We start from the raw sequence: 25,130 nt of genomic DNA, 5'->3' as shown, positions 1-25,130 counted from the left end.
CAGTGGAGGTTTCCTTCCATTGTGTAAAGGTGTTAAATTCAGTACTGTCCAGCGAGAAAAGGAGCATTGTGGCATGGCTCTTCTGCTATAGCGACCTCTTCCGATTTCCAGCGGCAGTCAGAAACCTAGAGATGAGAAAAGAGCAGAGTAACACATAGTCTGAATTAAACTGAAAGCCACCACTGGCCATGATGCTCTCTTCCTCTTGTGTCATGCTGGCTCTTGCTCTCTTTGATGAAAGCCATGCACTGGCAATGAGAGTAGCAAGCAATTCTTTTTAATACTGGCAGTGCCAATAAGGATTGTAATAGGACTGCACCTCTTTGGCAAAAGCCAGGGAGGAGCCAGTCCTATACCTCACTGTTACTGACGGTGCAGCTGTGCTGATGGGGCACACATGCTGCATTCAATGGTGGGGGGAAATCAGGAGGCCTGCCAGAGGTAAGTAAAACAGTTGCTACTTTTGTCTGCATAGACCTCCTGGTGACCTGTGGGTCTTCTTGAACTAACTGAGTCAGGGCAGCTTCAAGAAGCATCCTAGTGCACACTGTCACTGCCAAGATCCAACCCTTCCCTCCCCCTCACTGCCCTGAAACTTCCCTGCCCTCTCCTCCCCATTCAGGACATGCCCCTGCTGCCAACTTACTGGCACCAGGGGAGCTTTGGGGAGCCACTGCCACATGTGCCACACCTCTTGCTGTATGTGGCAGTGACCTGAAAAAGTGTGACAGTGGCCAAGACTTCACACCACCCTAAAGGACCTTGGGCTGCTGGGATTGGGACCTGTGTTGCCCAGGTAGAGGGGGAACCATTGGTGGTATAACACTGCTGGTCTACGCGGAACTTAGGGCATAATTCTAACCCACTTTCCTGCACCAACATAAGGGCAATGTGGCTCTAAGGTAAGGGAACAAACATTGCCTTACCTTGAGGAGGCCTCCATGAGTGCCACCCAACTGCAAGATGCAGCACATGCCCCATTGGCACAGCTGTGCCAGTGCTGGAAAGTTGGTTAGAATTTGGGCCTTGGCTTCCCTCCCTCCCTCCAGATAGGAATGGAGCTTCCAAAAGCAAATCATCAATCTGCACAGAACATTCTGAACCAAAATATAATTACTATTTTCTGGTAATATGCTTTGTGGGTTCAGCAAAGGTCAAACACAGTATATCCCAGTAAGCCTACAAACAGAGAAATTCCACATTTCAATAAATAAGAACTTCTCAGTATGGTAGGAATTTAGGACTGAGTGCTTTGATGAGCTTCCATCTTACCCTAATGGATTGTGGGTAACTGTTACTCTTGGCGTTGGCCAGAAGTGTCTCCTACAATTTTCCATGTGCGGTGGTGAAAGCTATTAGTATACCCATTCATACACAACCAAACGGTGTTTCCTAAAGTGCTTTCTGTAGGTCATCTAGAGCCCACCATTACCACTCTAAAGGAAGACCTTGGAAACCTAAATGTCATTGGTATTGAGTAATGACAACCACAGTGTAAATTATGGTCAAGCCGAGCTACTCAAAAGTACGGCCAAAAGTGGTGGAAAGCCGTTGCCTTCTAGCTCAACAAAAAAGCATGTTTGAAACAGGCTATATAGACAGGAACATGTTTAATTTTACTTGCCACATTTGTCCGCCGGGCACCTAATAAGTTGCATAGCAAACTTCACAATGACAACAACCTGATGAAGCTGACATGGCTGAATGCAAGCAACTTGCCAAGACCATCCAGATTACTTCATGACTGAGCATGGGCTTGAACCTAGATCTCCTAGCCCACCCCCCCCCCCATATTACCACACTGTGTTGCAGCAGCACACTGACACTTCCCAGAGAAAGAGCCATAATGTGTGGGTAGAACACATGCAGAAGGTGGTGGATACAGTACCTGGCATTTCCTATTAACATGATGTCAGGGAACAGGGCTGGGAAAGATCACTGCCTATGTCTCTGGGGAGTTGCAACCACTCTGTGCAGAAATATTTGGCTGGATGGATCCATGGTCCAATCCAGGATAACCCCACAGAAAGTAATGAGGGAGGAGGAGTAAACTACACTAGAACATGTTCTACAATGTTTCTGTTGTCCTGAAGGCCTGCAATTTTTTCATCTTGCCTTGACAGTTGTTTCAACTTAATACATGATGTTCTGATGTTAGTTTCTTGTATTGTAATGGGATGTTAAATACATTTTGATAGACAGCATCATGGCCAGAGGGTGGTCTTTACCCAGCGTGTAATTAGTCTGTGGAACTCCTTGCCACAGGAAGTGGTGATGGCACCTGGCCCAGATGCCTTGAAGAGGGGACTGGACAAATTTCTGAAGGAAACATCCATCACGGGTTACAAATCGTGATAGGTTATGTGCAAGCTCCTGATTTTAGAAGTAGGCTGCCTCAGAATGCCAGATGTAGGGGAGGGCACCAGGACACAGGTTGTGTCTTGCTGTCTTGTGTGCTTCATGAAGCATTTGGTGGGCCTCTGTGAGATACAGGAAGCTGGACTGGATGGGCCTATGACCTGATCCAGCGGGGCTCTTCTTATGTTCTTATGTTCAAGCACAGAAGGTAGGGGAGAGCGGGCTAGTGAGAGGGACACTGAGGGGGCCCAATGGAAGATGGACGGGGAGGCTTGACCAAAGCAATCCCTCCAAGGCTGACATCTCTGGCAGGACTCACTTCATCTAGGACTCCTAGCCCTTGCCATTGTTCAAATGTTTCAGTCCCAGGCCTTAAAACAAAATGGCAGCAGTAGTACAGCTGCAATACTCCTGATGTGAGGTTGTGACCCACTTCTAGACCCACCTTGTCTTTAACCTTCCTGTCCAGATCTATTATTCGGAGTTTCTGAAAAAGCAAAAAGTTTGATTAAACAGCAAAATAGACAGTTAAGGCACAAAACACTATTTTTGTGTGTGTTGTTGACTATGTTTTTTGTGTTTGTGTTGTATCTCTTGCAGGTGCTGTTTGTGTGCTGGCAGTTGAAAGTTTTTGGCAGGTTCTTCTTCCCCACTCTGGATGTTCTATCATTTCATAACTGTGTTGAGACACTGATGGTCTCCCCCAGGGTACAGTTTCTAGCACGTGTTGACCATCATTGACAACAATTCACCCAAGGAAGGGGGAGGGGGCTGCACATGTTGTATCCTCTTTGGTCCAACAGACACTGATGCCTCTTTCACTTCCTAAATGGTTCCTCTGATAAAACGCTGAATGAAGAATAAGCCATCAAAGTGTTATTGCACACATGTCTGAGAAATGGCCAGAATAAGAGAATAAACCATACAGTAAAATCAAGAACAGTGCGCTTGAGACAAGGAAGACTTTAAAATTAAATTATTAAATTATAATAAAATTATTAACATGTCTTATTTTTCTTTTATTTCTTTCTATTTTAAAATACAGTGTTGGCAACCTTCAGTCTCGAAAGACTCTGGTATCGCGCTCTGAATGGTGGTTCTGGAACAGTGTCTAGTGTGGCTGAAAAGGCCAATCCGGGAGTGACAATCCCTTCCACACTGGGAGCAAGTGCAGTGTGTCCCTGGTCTGTCTCCCTGGCTATGGGCCTTCCTTCTTTGCCTCTTAGCCTCAGACTGTTGGCCAAGTGTCTCTTCAAACTGGGAAAGGCCATGCTGCACAGCCTGCCTCCAAGCGGGATGCTCAGAGGCCAGGGTTTCCTACTTGTTGAGGTCCACTCCTAAGGCCTTCAGATCCCTCTTGCAGATCCCTCTTGTAAAAAATAAGACTTGTAAAAATCACAGCAATCACAACTCTCATGAAATGAAAGGCAGCTGTGGCTTTAGCCTGCCTTAGGGCCCAATCCCATTCAAAGTGAAGTGGCTAAGTTTGCAGACGACACCAAACTTTTCCGAGTGGTAAAGACCAGAAGTGATTGTGAGGAGCTCCAGAAGGATCTCTCCAGACTGGCAGAATGGACAGCAAAATGGCAGATGCGCTTCAATGTCAGTAAGTGTAAAGTCATGCACATTGGGGCAAAAAATCAAAACTTTAGATATAGGCTGATGGGTTCTGAGGTGTCTGTGACAGATCAGGAGAGAGATCTTGGGGTGGTGGACAGGTCGATGAAAGTGTCGACCCAATGTGCGGTGGCAGTGAAGAAGGCCAATTCTATGCTTGGGATCATTAGGAAGGGTATTGAGAACAAAACGGTTAGTATTATAATGCCGTTGTACAAATCGATGGTAAGGCCACACCTGGAGTATTGTGTCCAGTTCTGGTTGCCGCATCTCAAAAAAGACATAGTGGAAATGGAAAAGGTGCAAAAGAGAGCGACTAAGATGATTACGGGGCTGGGGCACCTTCCTTATGAGGAAAGGCTACGGCGTTTGGGCCTCTTCAGCCTAGAAAAGAGACGCTTGAGGGGGGACATGATTGAGACATACAAAATTATGCAGGGGATGGACAGAGTGGATAGGGAGATGCTCTTTACACTCTCACATAATACCAGAACCAGGGGACATCCACTAAAATTGAGTGTTGGGCGGGTTAGGACAGACAAAAGAAAATATTTCTTTACTCAGCGCGTGGTCGGTCTGTGGAACTCCTTGCCACAGGATGTGGTGCTGGCGTCTAGCCTAGACGCCTTTAAAAGGGGATTGGACGAGTTTCTGGAGGAAAAATCCATTATGGGGTACAAGCCATGATGTGTATGCGCAACCTCCTGATTTGAGGAATGGGTTAAGTCAGAATGCCAGATGTAGGGGAGAGCACCAGGATGAGGTCTCTTGTTATCTGGTGTGCTCCCTGGGGCATTTGGTGGGCTGCTGTGAGATACAGGAAGCTGGACTAGATGGGCCTATGGCCTGATCCAGTGGGGCTGTTCTTATGTTCTTATGTTCTTAACTTTCCAGCGCTGGTGCAGCCGCAATGCAGCCCCGGGGTAAGGGAACAAATGTTCCCATACCTTGAGGAGGCCTCTATGACTGCCTCCCCACCACAGGATGCACTGTACACCCCATTGGCACAGCTGCATAGGCACTGAAAAATTGGATAGGATTTGGCCCTTACTATCCTATTTCTGGGATGTTTTCTAAACAACATCTATAGTAGCTTACATAAAACAATGAAAACAATATGAAACGGCATCAAACAGAGGCAAGAAGTAAGTGGCATCCTGAAAACCACTATTATTTCCAGATGGGAAAATAGACATGTTTATTTCCAGATGGGAAATAAAATCAGTATAGCAGCAAAACAGGATTTGATAAAGTACCAAAAAAAAAATATAATAATTAAAAGCCATCAAAATCTTCAGGGAACAAAAAGTCTTGACTTGTTTTTCGAAAGGATGAAAGTGTTGATGACTCCCTTCCTGCCACATAGGGCATTCTGCTTGTCAAGTGAGGTGCTGCAGCTGAAAGATCGCTTCCCCCTTGTTCCCACCTGTCTAACCTCACCAACAGGAGCATCCTTATGTACAATGATCTGTCAAGATTGATGAAAGCAGTCGGTTCCAGTGTGAAGGCAGCAAGAGATGCAGGCAAGACATAATTCCTGATCCTAAAGAGATGTGAGAAGGGCAGCCCAGTCCTAAGCTGCGCTGGCACAGCCAGGCCACATGGCCTGCACTGCATCCAACGCAGGCCGCTGGAGGTCTCCTCGGGGTAGGGATATATTTCCTCTTGCCATGAGTAAAGCTCTGGTGACTCCTGTGGGTTTCTCAGATCTGTGCCAGCTATGTAGTGGGTGCAAATCCAGGAAGTCCCACAGAGGACTGCCCAGCTGGGGATGGGCGTCAGGATGTGGTGTGCGCTGTCAACCCCACCTTTTCCTGGGCCTGATCCTGCCCCTATTCCACCCTCCCCCTACCCAGAAATGCCCCCTCCTTATCTATAAAACACCCTCCTGCTCCCTCTCCCAGCCCCCGCACTGCCTAGCACTATCTAACCTGTGAAGGGATGGGATGCTGAATGTACTTGCAGGGCAGGGCAACTGGCCCAACTGGGTCTTGAGTAGCCACAAACATGCCTTATGGCTAGGGTTACCAGATGCAAAGTGGAGCAGAGTGGCTATACCTTTAACCATTGTATAGAAGAGGAAATTTTGTCAAGTGCAACTTTTTAAACCCTTCCTTGTTGAGCCGCACCTGCCAAAATTCTCTCTTCTATGCTATGGTTAAAGGTATAGGCACTCTGTCACCCTTTGTATTTGGTAATCCTACTTGTGGGTCAGGGATGGGGATGGACATGCTGGCTCAACACAGTGTTCGAATTGAGCTGCACGCTGGCTCCTTGATGAGAACAAAGTCTTTCTAGGAGTCTGTGTGGAAGGAGAGAGAGAGATGGGGACCTGAATGCATTGGCAAGAGGAGGGATTTTGCATGCATTGGTGCAGTTCAGTCTCTTTCCCTCTTCCTTAGCATACACGGAAGAACATAAGAACAGCTGCACTGGATCATGCCATAGGCCCATCTAGTCCAGCTTCCTGTATCTCACAGCGGCCCACCAAATGCCCCAGGGAGCACACCAGATAACAAGAGACCTCATCCTGGTGCCCTCCCTTGCATCTGGCCTTCTGACATAGCCCATTTCTAAAATCAGGAGGTTGCGCATACACATCATGGCTTGTACCCCATAATGGATTTTTCCTCTAGAAACTTGTCCAATCCCCTTTTAAAGGTGTCCAGGCCAGACACCATCACCACATCCTGTGGCAAGGAGTTCCACAGACCAACCACACGCTTAGTGAAGAAATATTTTCTCTTGTCTGTTCTGACTCTCCCAACACTCAATTTTAAAGGAGAAATCTGCTTCTTGCCTTCTGCAGCAACCCATTTTCACCCTTCAAACCCTGTTTTTAATTTGGCCATGACTATCAGATGTCTGGAGTTTTTCCATCTGTGATTTTCACCTGCGAAAGCACATTGCGGCCTCAATTTCCTGCCATTACAGAGCACCAGGTTTTCAATTGTCTCAGGACTGATAATGTTTAAAATCTACAACCACTTAAACTGAGCAGAAACAATAGTGCCGATGACACCAGCAGCAATAAATGGACTGGCGGCAAGTGTGCTGAAAATGACAGGCAGGGTCCGACTGAATTGCCCTCTGCCCTGCCTGATCCTTGAACTTGGTAACTGAACTGTATAATTCTATATGACCAACTTATCTTAAACAAGCATACCTGACATTCCTGCCTTTAGCAATTTGGATACAGCCAGTTACAGTAAGTACAGTAAATGACCCCTTTGCCTTTGGATGCTATGTAGAAATACAGTAGAACATTCATTACCTTATAGCATCTTGTTAGGACCCAGCTCAGGATTCTAAGCACATTTAACTTGAAAATACATTATATTGCAATCAATCTGAGAAAGTGTCTTGATTCAATGAGGTGTGTGTGTGTAATCAAGTATTACTGGAATTGACTTTTCCAGTTAGTTGACAAATCTTGAACCAGTCTTGTGATTGGTTCAACATGTACCTGAATTGGGATGATAAGCCCCCTAAATAAGACTGGACCTAGAATTCTTATAAAGCACTGGGCGGTATCTTGAATTGGGGCCTCCAGCAGCCAGGTCTAGAATGCAGTGGCTCCCAGTAGCACCTTGTGGTTGATTTTGTCTTTGTTGTGTTGCAGTGCCACCAGGATGATGGCCAGGGAAGGTATTTCTAAGCATCAGCCCAGCCTGGTGAAATAATCTGGAGAACCAATAGGAGCTGCCTGGTTGACGCTATAGCTCCAGGTTTGATTCCTCAGTTTAAGCAACTTGCCTGGATGAATAGCCACACTGATGTCTTGCCCTTCCCTTCTCTGACCTCTGGGAGTCCAACCATCTACCAAACACTGATGTTGTCCCTTGATCTCAGATCCCACCTCCGTCACTGTACTGAGAATTGACTTCTGCTTGACCTGAAGTTCAACTGTTACCCTGCACATGCCCGATCTCGTCTGATCTTGGAAGCTAAGCAGGGTCAGGCCTGGTTAGTACTTGGATGGGAGACCGCTTGGGAATTCCGGGTGCTGTAGGCTTATACCATAGTCTTTCGAGACTGAAGGTTGCCAACAATACCTCTCTCTGCTCTCCTGCAACCCTGTCTGCCTACTCTGGAAACTAAACTATATCCTTTCCTGGACTCAGAAGCGTTTGGATGTTGGTGACATGTGACAGGGCCTTTTCTGTGGTGGCACCTGGCCTTGGAAACTCCCTGTTGAACTTAAGATTGCCCCTTCTTACTGGCCTTCCACAGTGGTCTGAAAACCTTTTTGTTTTGCCTGCTTTTAGTTCAGGTGTTGTTGTTTCTGTTGGCTGCTTTTATTGTGTTGATTATTTTTAATTGATTTTTTTTTTTGGTTTTGTTTTATCTTGCCTTTTATTATGTAGATTGCCTTGAACTCCCAAGATGGTGGAAAGGCAGGATATACATCTTTTAAATAAATACCAAGGCCCTGACTGAGGTCTGACAAAGGTCGCAATTCTAACCCCTTATGTCAGTGCTTTCCAGCACTGACTTAAGGGCAATGCAGCTCTGAGGTAAGGAAACAAACATTCCCTTACTTTGAGGAGGCCTCCGTGAGTGACACCCAACTGCAGGATGCAGCACATGTCCCATTGGCATCACTATGCCAGTGCTGGAAAGCACTGACATAAGGGGTTAAGGACTGTGCCCAAAATTTCACAAAACTATAGGAATGGCAGAACACTGAAGGAACTAACCTATAGCAGGGTGAACAAAACGGCAAGTTGTGCCAATCACCCTGGCAGGTTGTCTAGGTCAGTGGCTCTCTAGGTCAGTGTTTTCGTGACAATAGGGTTACCCACAGCAAGCTCCCTGATGGTCAACAAGAAAGATCAAAACACCAAGGCCAGTGTTTTGCAAACAAACTGGCAAAGCTTTCTACTTCTTCTTGTTAAAATGTGCTTGGTGACTTCTCTGACTGTGAGTGCAGAAAAGGTGTTGGGCAAGTCCCTTGTGCGGGCCCAGGAGTGTTGTGAAAGTGCCATAAAGCATGTTTGTGACTACTCTGGAATCAGCTGAGCCAGCACATGTGCTGGCTCTTGGTGGCCAAATTCAGGCCCAGTGGAGGTAAGTTTGTGCCAGCAAGGGCAGTTGGCGCAAGAGGTTGGAGAGGGTGATGGGAGGGCAGAAAGGGGGCATTTTTCGGTGGAGGGGAGGGTGGGTTGGTGGGCAGACTGGGTCTGGGAGGGGGGTGGGAATGGCCTGGGCAACATAAGCAGGATCCTAACTCAGCCAGCACAACATTACAGCAGGCTGCTCGTATATGTGCCCGCAATTTCGCTGGAGCAAATCCGAGTAGCCCCATGGGGTGGCTGGTGTGTGACACAGGGTAAGGGGGATAAATATCTCCTTACTCCGAGTTGTGCAGCAGCCACCTCCTAACCTGTGCTGGATACAGCACAGGCCACTTGGTCTGAATATTCCAGTGCAGGTTAGGGCTACCCATGTGGCATTTCTTTTGAGACAGAAACCTACTCTGAAGTTTTTCGTATTTCACCTGTTTCCTGCCTGAAGCAGGACACAAGAACAGATGAGTCGCTAATCTTCTTTGCCAATTCCTTTATGTTGTTGTTCAACAAATTTAACCAGGAACAACTTATCTTTTGGAGTGAATCCATGATGAATGCAGCAGTTCACCAAGAAGAGATCAAGCTCCGCAATGATATTTATTCACATCTATTCAAACCAGCTTTCTGGTTACTGGGATGAGATTGTGATCAGCTATAGTAATTCACAAAATACATGCCTATTCTAATTAAATTAGAATACAGTACAGACAGATACTGCTTACTCTGGAGAGGAGAGTAATTTTATTCTCATTTTAAAGGAGAAAAAAATAGAGAAGGTGATAAGAAGATAGCATCAGTCAACCACAACTAGTTAAGTTTGTGCAAGATTTGAGTTACAGGCAACTGTCCTCCATCTAGAAACAGGTAAGACATTCTCACTGTTAGATCTGTATTCCATTGTTATAGCCATTCCTCCAAGCCCGTTTTTATCCTTTTAACTTTGGGGGGGGGGGGGCTGCCTTTTGGAGTGTTTATTGAGTTTTGCGTTCAACCTTTCCTTTCACCTGGCCTTCAATAGGAGCCAAGGCATATTTGCCTACTTGTGAGTAAATGTGCATGTGCAGCTCAATTTCACTTTATAGAAGGCTCAATACATTTTCCTTGTCAGCTTGTGGGGCAGGAACATCAACATCAGTTGGGTCATGTGGTGGGTCCCAGGCCCACAATCTGAGAACTGCTGCTCCAAGATCTCTTGGCACCTGAGATGGTGTGCCAAAGGTTTCCCCACCTTTACCTGGGGATGTACCAGCTTCTACTCTTGTCTCTCTAGATTGGATTGGAAAAGGAACAGGGGAACAGAACAGAAGAGAAAGTATGTAGAAGAGGAGATCCTATAGCTCACCACTCTCCACTACACTTCCTGAAGTGGAAGTGCGGTGGACAGATGAAGGTCAGAGCTCCTTTCACCAATCTGCTACCTAAGGTGACTGTTTCAATCGGCCTCATGGATAGGCTGGCCTTGCATTGCTCTGATGACCTATATGATATGGAACTCCTCTTAAGGGGAAATATCGTGCATCAGTGGTTCTCAAATGTTTTAGCACCAGGACCCACTTTTTACAATGGCGACCTGTTGGGACTCACCATAATTGATTTTGTTAATGTGGAAGTGACATCATCAAGCAGAGAAAATTTTAACACCCTTTCATATGACAAAATCAAATCAATCAATCAATTAATTATTAAGTAGGTAAACTTACATTAACTTAAATTTTTTTTTTAAAAATAAAGAGCTCTCCTAACCCTCCCAAGCAGTTGCTGATCTGTTTTAAAAAAAATAAGAACAAAAATTCCCTGAACATCCGAAAGGCTGCAGTCCTATCCAGTAAGTAAGTGTTCCTTACTTATCCAGGTGTAAGCCCTGTTGACTGTCATTGTTGAAAGTATATACATAGTAGCCTATTAAAAGTACAGATCTGTAACATTTCCCCAAATCACATACCATGGTAGCATCACATACCATATAGTCACATACCATGGTAGCATCAATCTAATATATAAAAAATAAAATACACATTGAAATGAATGGGGATACACCTGAAATTGGCTTGCGAGTCACGACCCACCTAGTGGGTCCCAACCCACAGTTTGAAAAACACTGTTGTAGACTTTTCAAGTGAAGTCAAACATACTTCCATAAGAGTACAAGTGGAACCTCTGTATCCACTGATTTGTCTTACCACTGCAGCAACTGTTACCCTGCACATCCCTGATCTTGTCTGATCTTGAAGGCTAAGGAGGGTCAGGCCTGGTTAGTACTTGGATGGGAGACCGCCTAGGAATACCGGGTGCTGTAGGCTTATACCATAGTCTTTCGAGACTGAAGGTTGCCAACCATTTGATACTGAGGTCCACCTTTAAATGCCTTGTAACAAGGAAAATAAAGCACCAAAATCCAATTTCCTACCTTTGTGCTCTTAAATAATTATAATTTCATTCTATTAGATTCCATTATTCACCCCATCTAGTGGCTGAATGTGGTATAATGTCTATACCAATGCATTCTGGGGGGGACCATAGAGGAGTAAGAATGGTCTTTAGAGCTATTTTTCCATTGATTTGATATCCACTGATTTTTTTTTTTTAAATCCACTAGTGGTTATGGAATGGAACTCCAGTGAATAATGAGGCATGACTGGTAGTGAAATTTCTCAGAGGGAGTTCTGCATGTCCCTATCATATATGAAACTGTTATTTATTAATGCATACATTCTATCCATCTCAGACGGAAATGGTTGATCATGCAGCATTAAATTTGCAAATTTGCCTAATGCATCATGCCTTGTAAGGAGTCAAGAATGCAGGATCTCTGTTCGACACATCGTCTCCCATATTCAGAAACGGCAGAGTGTTCTTTGGGTTCGATTTCACATCTGTTCTAATCCTGCTGTACTTTTGGGACTCCTCTGAAGTAAATTTCATTCCAGGAGCATATGGACTGGCAATAGCAATTCTTTCCCCCCAAATGGCACTGATTTCCCATCAGATGCACACTATCCATGAAGGGGAAATGGACAGCACATAAGAAGAGAAAGAGAGAGAGAGAGGATTTTTTTTCTTTCCTTCTCTTTTTCTAAATAGAACCATCATAATGCTGCAATCTGTGCCAGACATCTATAGAGCCAGACAGCAAACAAAGCAATATTGCCCTCAGCCTGGAACCACGTAACAACAGGAAGTTGCTGCAGGGAGGACAAATAGGATATATAGCCGACTTTGATAGATTCAGGTCACTAGGCCAGGCAGCTGTTACGCTCTACAAACACCTGTGAGATAAATAGACAAGGTCTGACCCTGAAGCCACACACTTTATCTGAATAAAGGGCTCAGCAGAGGCCACAGCTCAGTGGTAGAGTGCATGCCTTGCAAGCCAAAGGCCCTGGATTTAATCTCTGGCAGCATCTTCAGGTAGAGGCTGAAACCCTGGAGACCCACTGCCTTTCAGACGATACAGTGTAGCTAGATCAGAGGCTTCACGGGGGTTTGAGTCACCTGATGCAAAAGCTCATTGCGTCACTTCTATGATGGACCTCCTCCTGTACCAGACCATACAGAATATATTACAATATCATATGCACAGCCTAAATGTAATGGCATCACTAGGGTTGGTGTAACCTCCATTTTTGCCCAGCCCACGGGTGTATACATTCGGTTCCTGTTGCGTATATGCAACATTAGGCATAAATGGCCTAACTTTATTTCCTAATTTAAATATATAGCAGTGCAGGTCACCCAACAAATCGGTAACAAACAAAAAACCAGTGGCCAACTTCATGACACTCACACAACTGAATAAAAGCCCTATCCTATGGACTCAAGTGCTAGCGGTACAAGTGTACTGCTGGTGCTGAGTGTTGCAAGTGTGCCGTAAAGCATGCCTGTGGCACCCAGAGAGGAGGGTGCGCTGGCACTGGGCCAGCACCAGGCAGCGCTGGGCCTCGGTGCTGGAAGGATGAGGCCATGGAGCTGCTGACAGTAAGTGGCACTGCCAGGTGGTAGTGTGGCTTTTCAGGGCAGGGAAGGGCAGAACGGGGGGAGAGACTGGCCTAGAAGGGAGGTGGGACTGGCAGATGAGGTCTCATCTGTTGGATTCTATGCCCCACATCGGGCTGCAAAGCCCAGCACGGTGCTTCTCAACTCCGCTCTGGAAAAATAGCTGGCACAGACTGGAGTAACCCCACTGTGGGACCTGGGGCTTTCCTCAGGGGAAAGGGACAAAAGTATCCATATATTATTTCTAATGTGGAAATGAGAGCTGACACATACTAACACCTTATTCAGCTGCGGACCTCCCATTAAGTTTAATGGGGCAAATGCCCAAGGCACAAGCCTGTAGGACCCTGCAGAAGCCTCTCTGAGGCTCCCGATGGGGTCGGAAACTGTGTTTCTGGTTTCCCGGAAGCACAGTTTATAGCACTGGGGAAGCCTCTGAGAGTTTCCCCGATGCAGGCTCAGGTTGCATGAGGCTCCATGAGCCCCAGGTGAATGGGGGAGGGGGGATTTCCATGTGGAAGGCAGCAACAGCCCATGGGGAGGTGTGCCATTGCAGACCTTTGCCCCAGGGCACAGGACTGGGGAGGTCTGCACTGACCTTACTGGTTCCCTGTTTTTCCCTAATAACTAGTCATTGGCTCTTGGAACAATCAATCTCATTGGTTTGTTTTGAGTTAAGGAAATCCACTTTTTGTTGGCACTCATAAGGCACTTCTCAGCCTTACATTATTTTAACAAGTGACCTGGAAGTTCAAGGAGAACTTGCACTGATCTGCTTGCTCTGACCAGGGATTTTGGTTAATCACAGTTTAATCACCTTAACCACCTGTTTTACATTTTAAGAAGTATTTCTTGCCTGAAAGCAAATGTGAACAAAACACTAAGCAAGGGAAATCCCAGCTGGCTGTGGTCCCAAAGCCATTTACTTCTAAGTAGTCCCAAAGAGTCGATGTACCCTTAAAAAAGTGTATTTAGGATTGCAGCCATGAGATTTAATAAAACTCCAGGAACTGCTTCCTTCCATTCTCCCTTGAATAAATGAACTTATAATAATATTAAAAAAAAGATTTTCCAAAAATAATCCCTTTTGGCAAAGCATAAAGCTTATTTTACAAAGGCCAAGTCTGCTCAAGTATGATAAGTATCTTGGCTTATTTTTTTTCTGTAGAGATTTTGAAGTTAAGTACTTTTAAGATGGTTCATTTAGTATTTGACCCAGATTTAAGTGACTATTGTGACATGAGTCATAATATATAAAGTTGAGCTAATAAATAGTGGGTTCAGCATTGTCAGACTCAGGATTGTGATGTACGATAGGCGGTGTAGTTCCAAATCACAAACATAGTATTTTTTTTTTTTAATGTCAAACAGATGCCTTCAATTTCAGATGCAGTCATACTGCCATTGGTTTGGTCACTAGGAAATGATTCCCTCCCCTCTGCCACATCACCCTATAGTGAGATCTTTGCAGGGCTGAAAGCCAATTCAAGTGTTCAAAAACAGTATTTGCGGTGAGGACCTTTCCTCTTTAGAACACAGAAAGGGACCACATGTTAGAAATCCCCCCCCCCCAAAAAAAAAAAATCCCTGCCCATGTAATGTTGCTAAATCATGGCGAAAAGTTTAGCATTGTCCTTGGCATACTATATTTCGTCATATTTCGACAATCAAAGAGGCTTCTCCTTTACAGAAACACAGTTTAAAACAAAATCAGAAATGAAACCAAATCATTAAGCCTTGTTAAATGAATATCATTGAACATGCAGCCTTATGCACGTAGCTCTTTCAATAGGCTTGATGTTGCTTGATCATCCACAATGTCCAGGCCAGCTCATTAAGGTGATCATTAGCTACTACTCCAGGCTTTTGGAATGTGTAACATCCTCCTGCCAGGCTTGGGGGCTAAAGCCAGTCTGGCAAAGAGAGCGACATGGGATTTTTTTTTTTTCCCCAGTGTGAATTTTGCCAGATCAAGAGGAAGGCTTTTTAGTTTTGGAGGTTACTGGAAAAGCTTACTAAGGTCACTTCCAGGTCACATAAGAGTGACAATTGTGGTATGGAGACCCCCCTACAGAAAAAAAAAATCTCATTAAAGAAATGCCTCCTGTATGGGTGTGGAAGACAGTTATTTGATCATTCTGTTTGTTTTCCTTATTAAACTTCATTCGCTTAGTTAATCATTCATTAAAATAACATTCACTTGTCTTATTATTTCATTTGTTTTAGTTCCCCACTGCTTTCAATGGGATCTGCTGTCTATAATTCCTGTGTTATCTGTCCAATTAATGTGACTTTTCAGGCTTTCTACTACTACTCCAAAGGATCCAATCAATTAAATTTCAGACAGGAATAAAACATCCTGTAAAACAGGATGTTATTACAGGCACAGAACCTAACTCAGCGATTTTCAATGTTTTCACGGCACACTGACCATGAGACCGTGAGGCTACAGCACACTGGTCATGGTCTTCACTCTGGTCTTTGTCTCTTGTGACATCACTTCAGGCTTCTGGGAGACTCTTCTGCAGCTCTGCTTCAGGGCCCGGAAGAGCTTTTCAGTGATTTTCACTGCTGCGCTTCAAACTCTCGCGGCACACCAATGTGCCATTGCGCACTGGTTGAAAATTGTTGACCTATGATCTACTGACTGTAAATAAAACTAAAAACAACAGGCATGCCAAAAGGGCAGGCACGTAGGCAGACTTTGGTCATCAGCAGACTTGGGCACAAAGGTACAAGCCAACAGAAGAATCTGAAAATGCGCAGTCTAAAAAGAACTTGCACAGATCCAAAACAAGTCACTGACTCACTTGCAGACTTCCAAAAATTTCCTAACATTTCCTAACCTCCTGTAACCTCCCTCTGACCTAATCTGGCTGTGAGGGGAAAATGATTAATATTTGGAACTCTTTGGAACTATTCTGAAAGTTGGCAATCCTGGCAATTATTACTTGAATAGGAAAAATGGAACAAGTGGGCACTGTTTGTCTCTGTTCTTCCTTCACTATCAAATGAAGGCACACTTCTATCTCCTGTAGTGGGGAAGGCGATAAAATTTACTTTGTGTTATGCTGTCTGTATGCAGCTTTAGGTTCAAGCCCTAGGCCATCTGTGGTTGAAAGGATCTCTGAAGAGGACTGGAAAAGCCCTCTCCCTGACAGAACTGCTACAGTCAGAATAGAAAGTCCTGGCCCAGTGGCCTGACCCAGTATAAGGCAGCTGTGTATGTTCAGATCAGGGTAAAATGAATGAGCGCACAAACGCCTTCTTTCAAAACCTATAAATAGCACATGGGAAAATTAGCACAATTGGGATATTAGCTGCTAAGTGCTAACATCCCCCTACTCTGGCTATATATGTTGACCCATGTTGGCAGATCAGATCTGGGGATATGGTTTGGAAAGCGTCAGCCTTATCTGCCCACCCCCTGCCTCTATTGCCACCACCCCCATTGCTGACCTTCTCCAGCCCGTTCTACCCTCTCACTACCTCCCTCCACCTCCCTCTTGCCCCTGCGCTGGACATACCTGGTCTGGTGAGCATACCTCCACATACCTTCTCACCAGGGCTCTAGTAGGTGTGCTGCTGCAAAGTGCTTTATAGCACTTTTGTGACAATGTATGCTGGCAGGGTGTGTGGTTTGCTGAGGTTAGGATTGGACCATAAGAGATTTCCAGGAGTACTGCTTTTTGGAACGTGTACTGCTTGCTTGTTTCTCTGCCCAACCAACCAACCAATTTATTTCAATCCATTTAATTAATACATGCATTTAAAAAAATTTCTACCCTGCCCTTCTGTCCCTGCAGGGGCCACCAGGCTATATATCATGATATATAGGGGGCCACCTGCAGGGGCCACCTGTACATCTTCTGACAAAATCACGATGTCTCCTTCAAATAAGTGTACTTTGTAAAATGACTATGTTATACAATAATTGCATTCATTTATGTAGTAAGAGAAGAAGACATGGTTCCACTTATGACTTTAGTGCACTTCTACATCTATCTTACATCTATCCTACTTTTGTCAAAGATTCATGGCAGGCTATAATATATAAAACACTCAAGGAAACAAAAAAACCATGAAAACAGCTCTTAAAATTTGAATCTTGGTGTTAATAAGACTCCAGCTAAAGGTCCTTCAGTGCAGTCCAGATGATTACAATCCATGTATTTTCAGTTCTTGTTTGCTAATGTTCAGGTCAGGCTCATAACAGCAACAAGGCCCTTAGGAAACACGGTCAAAGCATCAAAGCGCAAGGACACATTGATTTGACAGGGGAATTTTTATGAATCACATGGGCCTGGATGTGCTCCAGGACTAGTTCCAGGGATGAAATTGAAGACCTGTTTATAATATCCTCCTAACATGTCCAAAGCCTGGGTATGAACTGACAGTTACAGGGAGGGAGCTCTCTTACGTGCGCTGCTTAAGCACTGTGGGTACAGTACATGTCTTCAGCTAGCTCCGTCCTGGCTTTGACTCATGGATCACTTCTGATGTCATGTGTTCCATGTGTTCAGATTTATGGATAGAATTCCAGATGCAGTCCAGCAAAGGAAAGCATTGCATCAGAATTGGATCACAGGTACCAAATGTATGGAAGGAAGAGTAGCATTTTGGAACTCATGGAGTATTTTCTACTTTCCTATTTGCCCATGGGAGCACTTTCACCATGGGCTGCTAAAGTTATTACAATGCAGAAACATCCATCCTTATGATTTCCTGGGGAAGTCGTGTTGTCTCTCGCAGAAAACAAAGACTAAAACTAACCAGTAGTTTAAAAACTAACCAATTATTTCAGTCCATTTTTATGACTGATTAGCAGAATTGTAAATTAACAACTCTTATAAAAATAATATCCAGTATTCTCAGATAGAAATGAATCTATAGGCAGGGGTTTGGACTAAATGACCTATTAGGACCCTTCCAACTCTATGATTCTATGGAAAAGCTGTTTCCTTCCCTAGAAATTCCTATCACTTTGAGAAGTTTAAAGCACAACACTTTACATTTTACTTTGCATTTGTTGTAATTATTAGGTATGTAGCACCTCCAGGCAGTAGATGGTGCCATCCTATTTTCTTACCACTTAGTGTTCTGTACACCAGTGGCATAGCTGAGGAGGTGCAGGGGCTGGCAGTTGCACTGGGCATCAAGCAATAGGGGGGCAACAAGCTGAGCTTGACACTAGTGACCAAAATTGTGAAAATCTTGATATGTATGAATAATACCATCATGTTATATATCATTGAAAAGGTAATTTAATGCAGAATGCAATGAAACAAGCCACACTGGAGTATCTATATTCTATCAAAAAGTATGGCCAATTAACCAGAAAATGAAAACACGATTGCCTTGTGGAACAAAAAGTGGATTTGCTTAACTCCAAACTGACCTATGAGACTGTTTGTTCTGAGTGCCAATGAGATGTTGTTATGATACAGCATGGAACCAATAACTTTTTGTTTACTTAGTTTGTTTAATTAAATTTAATTTTGTCATGCGGGGGGGGGGCTGCAAAATGTTCTTTGACCCCAGGTTGCAGATAGATGCCTTAGTTATGCCACTGACTGGGGGGAGGCAGCAAAGCAAGTGGGTGGTGAGCTGCTAGGGGGAGGAGGTGGGTTCCTCCCAATTTTCACTTTTTAAAAAGCCTGGGTGTGATATCACTTCCGGTTCTGACATCACTTCCGGGGCAACATTTTGAACTTGGCACCAGGCTACACGATCATTAGCTATGCCACTGCTGTATGCTATTCTGTTCTGAAAAAGATCTGGAAGTTCAGTCATGTTCTAGTATGTAGTGGCATAGCTTGAGGGGGGGCAAAGCACTAGGTTTTGCAGGGAGTCTCACTGCAGTGTGCAAGTGGCCCTTCCCCCACCTCTTCCCTTTGGAGCCATTCTGGGTGGGGGGAGCAAAATGAAGGCGAACACATGGCTCTGAAGGGGAGGGGGAGGGATCGCTTGCACGCTGCGGTGAGGCTCCCTGCAAAACTTGGTGCTTTGCACCCCCGCTATCTATGCCACTGCTAGTATGGATAGTATTGGGGCAACTTGCTTTAATTTAGTATAGATTATTTCTTTAAGCAATGATTCCATCAGGTGGCAGTGGCTTCAAGACAGCCCAAATACTATTGCCTGATAAACAATTGATTAGTCATTCAGGTGAGCACGGAATAAGACTTTGAGATTTGGTGTCTCTGATCAAAAGGCAATGCAGTTGATGATAACATATTTAGCAGTGACTTCCAAGTGCCAATTGGTGCTCGTTCGTTTAAAAAACACAACAGAGGAATCCTTGGACTTTTGAAATACAGTACTGAAAGGAATGGCAAGTTAGAAGGAGGGCAGAGAAGGAACATCTCAAGTCTTCATGATGTGCATTGCCAAAGCTGATGGGTAGGGCCTTCTCGGTTGTGGCACCAAGACATCTTTCCCCCCCTTCCCATTTTCCAAGAGAAGGCTTAAAGCAAATAGAACTTGCTCGCAATGCAGAAAGGGGCAAACAATTTAAAAAGAGCAGATTAAAATGACAAATAGTGTGCAGCAGCATAAAAGTTAAGAAGGGGTCCCTAAGGACTGCCTGCCTCCCCAAAGGCCAGGCAAAACAGATGGGTCTTCAAACTCTGCTGGAAACCATACACTGAAACGGCTGCCCTCAGACCTTCTGGCAGCTGGTTCCAGAGGTGCGGTGCCACGACTGAGGAGGCCCAACACATTTAGAAATGGACAGCCAGGGGAAGAGGCTACCTTTGAGGCAGAGTGCAGGATGTGGAAGTAAAAATGTGTGTCTACTAAAAGATAACTACTATTAATTCAAAGACCTGGAGTGATTCTTTTGTGGCAGCTGCAGTTCTCCAGTAACACAAATGGCTCTGCCGTTTTGAGAAGGCCAAGCCATTCGCCAGTAGCCTATAAGCTAAAAGAAGGAAGTAGTTTCCCAGGAGAGCCCCCTAGCATTGCTAGAGGGGTGCAGGGGGTGTGGGTCTCACCAGGTAACATGCATGGGGGGGGGGGCTAACACCATTACAGGCCACAATTTTTAAAATCTTGGTATTTTTGATAATACCATCATGTTATATATCATTTGATGCGTACTTTCATGCAGAATGCAATGGGAAAAAATTACATACCTTGATTCTATCAAAAGTTATAGCCAAAAAAACCAGCAGGGAGCAGGGTGAGAGTGCACCACCATGCCCATCAGCCAGGGCATTGCCCCGCCCACTGCACGGGGGAAGGTCCATCATAGAGCTGATGCGCTGGTCTCCCGCACCGGATGACACAACTCTTAGTGACACCACTGATTGACCCAAATAATTTTCAGACTTAACGCAGACCCAAAGCACAAGGGTTTTCAATGACCTGATCAAGGTTTTGAAAACTGAAGGCATCCTCACCTCCTTGGATGGTTTCAGATGTTTCTGGGGGCATTTAGCAGGAGAATTTGTACACCCCATTTTGTCTCAAGCACGTACATTTCATCGTATTCGGTATATGTGTATTTCTGGGGCACCTTCCAGTCATTTACGACATCTTATTTCTTTAAGTCAATATATTACACTCTGTCCTGCCTCACAGCATATGCAGCCAGAGCCAAGGTTTGGCTCATGTTCCTCTCCTTAAGGGAACCTGAGAACCAATTCGTCTGTCTAAGCACTCAGTAAGACCAGACCTTTCTGCGACAGATTTCCACAGCCACTCAAGTGAGGGCAACTTAGGCTAAGTAAATCACCGTGGCCTTGAATTGCTCCATCAAACTGTCGCCTCAGACCTGGGTGATCTTACTCATCCTCACATGACCTACGGTATATAGATTCAGCGCTAAGGGCAGCTGCTCCAAAAGAAAAGGACACTGGAGAAAGCGGATTTCTGAGGAGCAAATTCAACGCTGTATTTATTGTTATGAATGTTTCAGGACAGCCGTGTACAGAGCTTCCTTTTCCAAGACACCAGGGCCTTCATGACTGGGATAAAGGCACACATTACTGAGAACTGAATATCTTTCAGTGTTTGTATAAACATGAAGATTGTACAGGTGCGAGTAGAAAAACATTTCGCCCAGGCATCCTGGATTGTGTAGCCCAGGGGTTCTCAAACTGTGTGCTGTGGCAACCTAAGGGCACCAGGGCAAACTCACAGAGGTGCCACATGATGAATCTCCTCCTTTGAACAGGAGAAGGCATGACTTGATGCGTGGAAAGTATTTTCTTACCACTTAGCTGTTACTCCTTATGTAAGGATATAGGGAGCTGTCAGACCATTGGTCATCTTATTTATGAATTTCCATGCCATTTTTGAGGTACATATCTCTGCTGTCAATTGATCCATTTATTTGGAGGTGCTAGGGTCTGAACTTGAGACCTTATATATGCTGAGCAAGTTCACTACCACAAAACACACTTCAGGCTGGTTGGCAGCAACTGTTACCCTGCAAATGCCCAATCTCGTCTGATCTTGGAAGCTAAGCAGGGTCAGGCCTGGTTAGTACTTGGATGGGAGACCACCTGGGAATACTGGGTGCTGTAGACTTATACCATAGTCTTTTGAGACTGAAGGTTGCCAAGCATCAGGATGTTATCCATTTCTTGCCAGCTGACTCCACACTGCCCCATATTTCTTTGTCTCCTGCCAGTGGCTTCCAGTCACCCTTCCAAGGGGAGGCCTGGGCTGAGCCAGCTTAGCTTTCTCAGGCAAGGCAACAGCTCCACCCTTAGACTGCATCTCCTGTCCAGGAATGAACTGCAGTCACAATTTGTCTCAGAGGTGATATCACACAGGCTGCCTGCCCCCTTCTGCTACAACAGGCAGCCATGTGGTTGTAAGGGTCTCCAACTTCCAGATACTAACCAATCTAGACCTGAATAAATCCAGAAGCCCTCCAACATCAATAACAGAAGGGTAACTTATTTCCATCTAATAACTTAAAGCACATGATATTAAGGCAGTACAGAATAACAGCAAACCATACAAACATTAACAGCATAAAACATTTAAAAGACTAATAAGAAAACATTAATTTTCATCTAAGAGGCCTTCTCCCCAATACTCTCTCAGTAAGAATTAACAAGAAACTCAGCAGAACCCAAGAAAGCTCAATCTCTTCCTTACTAGCTGGGGGAGATTTTATAAGTAACAACTTACTCCTCCTTCCTTCCCATTTAGCCTCACAGATGCTTTTAAGTTCCCAATTATAGGCTCAATCACCCCAGGTCAAGAGAAAAGAAATCTCACAGTGAAATAGCCTAATTCTTACTTTTCCATGACAGGTGGTGCTTAAAACATTTGGTGGTGCATCTGAGTACCCACAATTCTACCAGATGTTTTATACTACTACTGTTAACTTTCAGAAGTAATTTGCTTTGTGTTCAATGGGACTTACTCCCAGGAAAGTATGTACAGTTTAGAATTGTAGCCTCAGTCTGAGAGTTAAGGATCCCTTTAAATCTCTCCCAGGTAATGAAAGGGCTTTAAAAGCACTAAGCTTTGCTGCAATGTGGTTAATTTGGTAGTAGCAGTTCATGTGTTCCTTCTTTTTCCATTGTAAAGCAATTTGAAATTTAGCTGCTACCACCAGTAATCTAGTCACTCCTAAAGGGAGGAGGTCAGGATATCATCTTTGGGCCCAATCCAATCCAATTTTCCAGTGCTGATGCTGCTGTGCCAATGGGGCATGCACTGCATCTAGTGGTGGGGCAGCAGTTACAGAGGCCTCCTTAAGGTATGGGAACTTTTGTTCCTTCACCTTGTGGCTGTATTGTGGCTGCACCAGTGCTGGAAAATTGGATAGGATTGGGCCCTGAGTCTCCTCTGCATTGCTCTCACTGCCCAGAATGGTGTAATGGAAACCAGCAAGACCTCTGCAGGTTGAACAGGTGAGCCACCTTGGTGGTGGGACAGTACCCAGCAGTGCTTTCAGCAAAATTAGGGCTATTTCGAGTCAAATGGGAAGCTAATTAGCTTAAAGCAGATATAAGTTCCCTAGGCCAAGTTTGGAACAGAAATTTGGCAAAACAAATCACTTCGGAGGTAATGGAGAGGTGCTTACATGGTGCAATGGTGGACTTCCCCAGCCCCACATCCCTACTGCATACTGTGCTGGGGGTGGGTGGCTCAATGCAGCTATGACCACACAGGTGGGTCAAGTGACGTTGCGGAAGGAGGAGGAGAAAAGACAGTGGCCTCCTTCATGACCTGGTGCTAGTTTTCTGCATCAATGGGCATTGCTATTGGCCGGTGGGGAATAGTCATACACAATTGTGTCTGCTTTCAGACCTGCCCAACCATTTTGGGCACCATCTTGGGTACTCCAGCTGAACCTTCACAACCCTGGTGATGATGAGAGGCCAATAATGAAAGGTCTCTGGAAGTTTCCCTGAGGGCTGTTCTGGGGTACGGCAAGCCCAGGGAAGGAGCCAAGAGACAGGTTGAGGAGGAGGATGGCTGAAGCAATCCCCTCCCCACTGCTGAACTCTGAGGACTCCTTGTTGGGCCACAGTTGAGGGATATCCAGCACCAGAGGGGGATATCCAGCATCAGATGCTAAAGAAGTTGATGAGCCCTTGCTCTTACCCAGCCCCATAGACTTCAAATTAAGATTCAGGTTCATAAAGTTCATAGAGTGCATGGTGAAGAGGATCCCTGAAAACCTAACCCCATTTTCCCCATAGGTTCGCTGATTCAGTATCCACTAATTTGGTATCCACTAGGTTTTCCAGGAAACAGGAGAGGAAACTGAATGCTTTCCACATGCGCTGTCTCCGACACATTCTCGGCATCACCTGGCAGGACAAAGTTCCAAACAACACAGTCCTGGAACGTGCTGGAATCCCTAGCATGTATTCACTGCTGAAACAGAGATGCCTGCGTTGGCTCGGTCATGTCGTGAGAATGGATGATGGCTGGATCCCAAAGGATCTCCTCTATGGAGAACTCGTGAAGGAAAGCACCCTACAGGTAGACCACAGCTGTGATACAAGGACATCTGCAAGAGGGATCTGAAGGCCTTAGGAGTGGACCTCAACAAGTGGCAAAACCTGGCCCCTGAGCGGCCCGCTTGGAGGCAGGCTGTGTAGCATGGCCTTTCCCAGTTTGAAGAGACACTTGGCCAACAGTCTGAGGCAAAGAAGGAAGGCCCATAGCCAGGTAGACAGACCAGGGACAGACTGCACTTGCTCCCAGTGTGGAAGGGATTGTCACTCCCGAATCGGCCTTTTCAGCCACACTAGAAGCTGTTCCAGAACCACCTTTCAGAGTGCGATACCATAGTCTTTCGAGACTGAAGGTTGCCAACATGGAACCCTAGTGGATAACAGGAATTGACTGTAGGTACTAGAAGAGTGTAACTATTTAGAATAGTGTAAATAGTTTAAAAGTTAATTCTGTAATATTGAGGGAATAGGATGCTACTTGCTGACATTTAGAACGAAACATATGTATCCAACTCTTTTTCCCCAATTCCTAAACTCTGAATGTCTTTGCGGCGAAAAGTACCTATTCTTGTTACAGCCATTTACAATTATCTGGTGAAAACTGTTTGTTTTGTTATTGTAACTGAAAAAAAGAAAAGAAAAAAAAGAAGGAATAAGGATGTATTATGAGTGGAGCAACAGAGAGAGACAGAGACTGCAAAACAAAGCAGTATTTTCAATTTTCCGATGCCAGGTTTTTAGCATGTAACCCAGAACTTTCATCATGAATTAAAAAGATCTCTTTTGTACAATCTCTGTCTCACTCTGGTATCAGTTTTTCCTAATCAACATTTACTTGCATAAACTTACTATTCATTTTTTCAAGTTTTGTTCAAAAGCCTGATGTAACTTTTAAACCCCCTATTCTTTGCCCCACTCTGTATTCTTTTTTCAAGTTCCCGTTATTCTGTCCTGGTTCGACTGAATAATTCCTTATTTACATTTTTCTATTTGTTTGGTTTTTTTTTTGGTGTTTTGGTTTCCTTTGGACAAAGGAGCTCTGGAGAAGAGAAAAGCTTTTAATCCTCCCAGCAATAGCCTTACATGACCTTCAAATCAGGCTGTTAACTCAAACATTATTAGCAATATCTTGCGGCAGCCTAAAGAAAAGCCTTAC

At 44.8% G+C, this 25,130-nt stretch overlaps 2 pseudogenes; both read left to right on the top strand.

Annotated features, from left to right (window-relative positions):
- The first annotated feature begins 7,868 nt into the window (after positions 1-7,868).
- Positions 7,869-7,990, top strand: LOC136636995 (5S ribosomal RNA; annotated as a pseudogene).
- Positions 7,991-21,455: 13,465 nt separating this feature from the next.
- On the top strand, positions 21,456-21,575 carry LOC136637394 (5S ribosomal RNA; annotated as a pseudogene).
- Positions 21,576-25,130: the final 3,555 nt, after the last annotated feature.

The sequence above is a fragment of the Tiliqua scincoides genome, chromosome 1 (genome assembly GCF_035046505.1).
Source record: "Tiliqua scincoides isolate rTilSci1 chromosome 1, rTilSci1.hap2, whole genome shotgun sequence".
Classification (NCBI taxonomy): domain Eukaryota; kingdom Metazoa; phylum Chordata; class Lepidosauria; order Squamata; family Scincidae; genus Tiliqua; species Tiliqua scincoides.
Note: the sequence above shows the minus strand (reverse complement) of the source record. Positions and strands in the feature narration are given on the sequence as shown.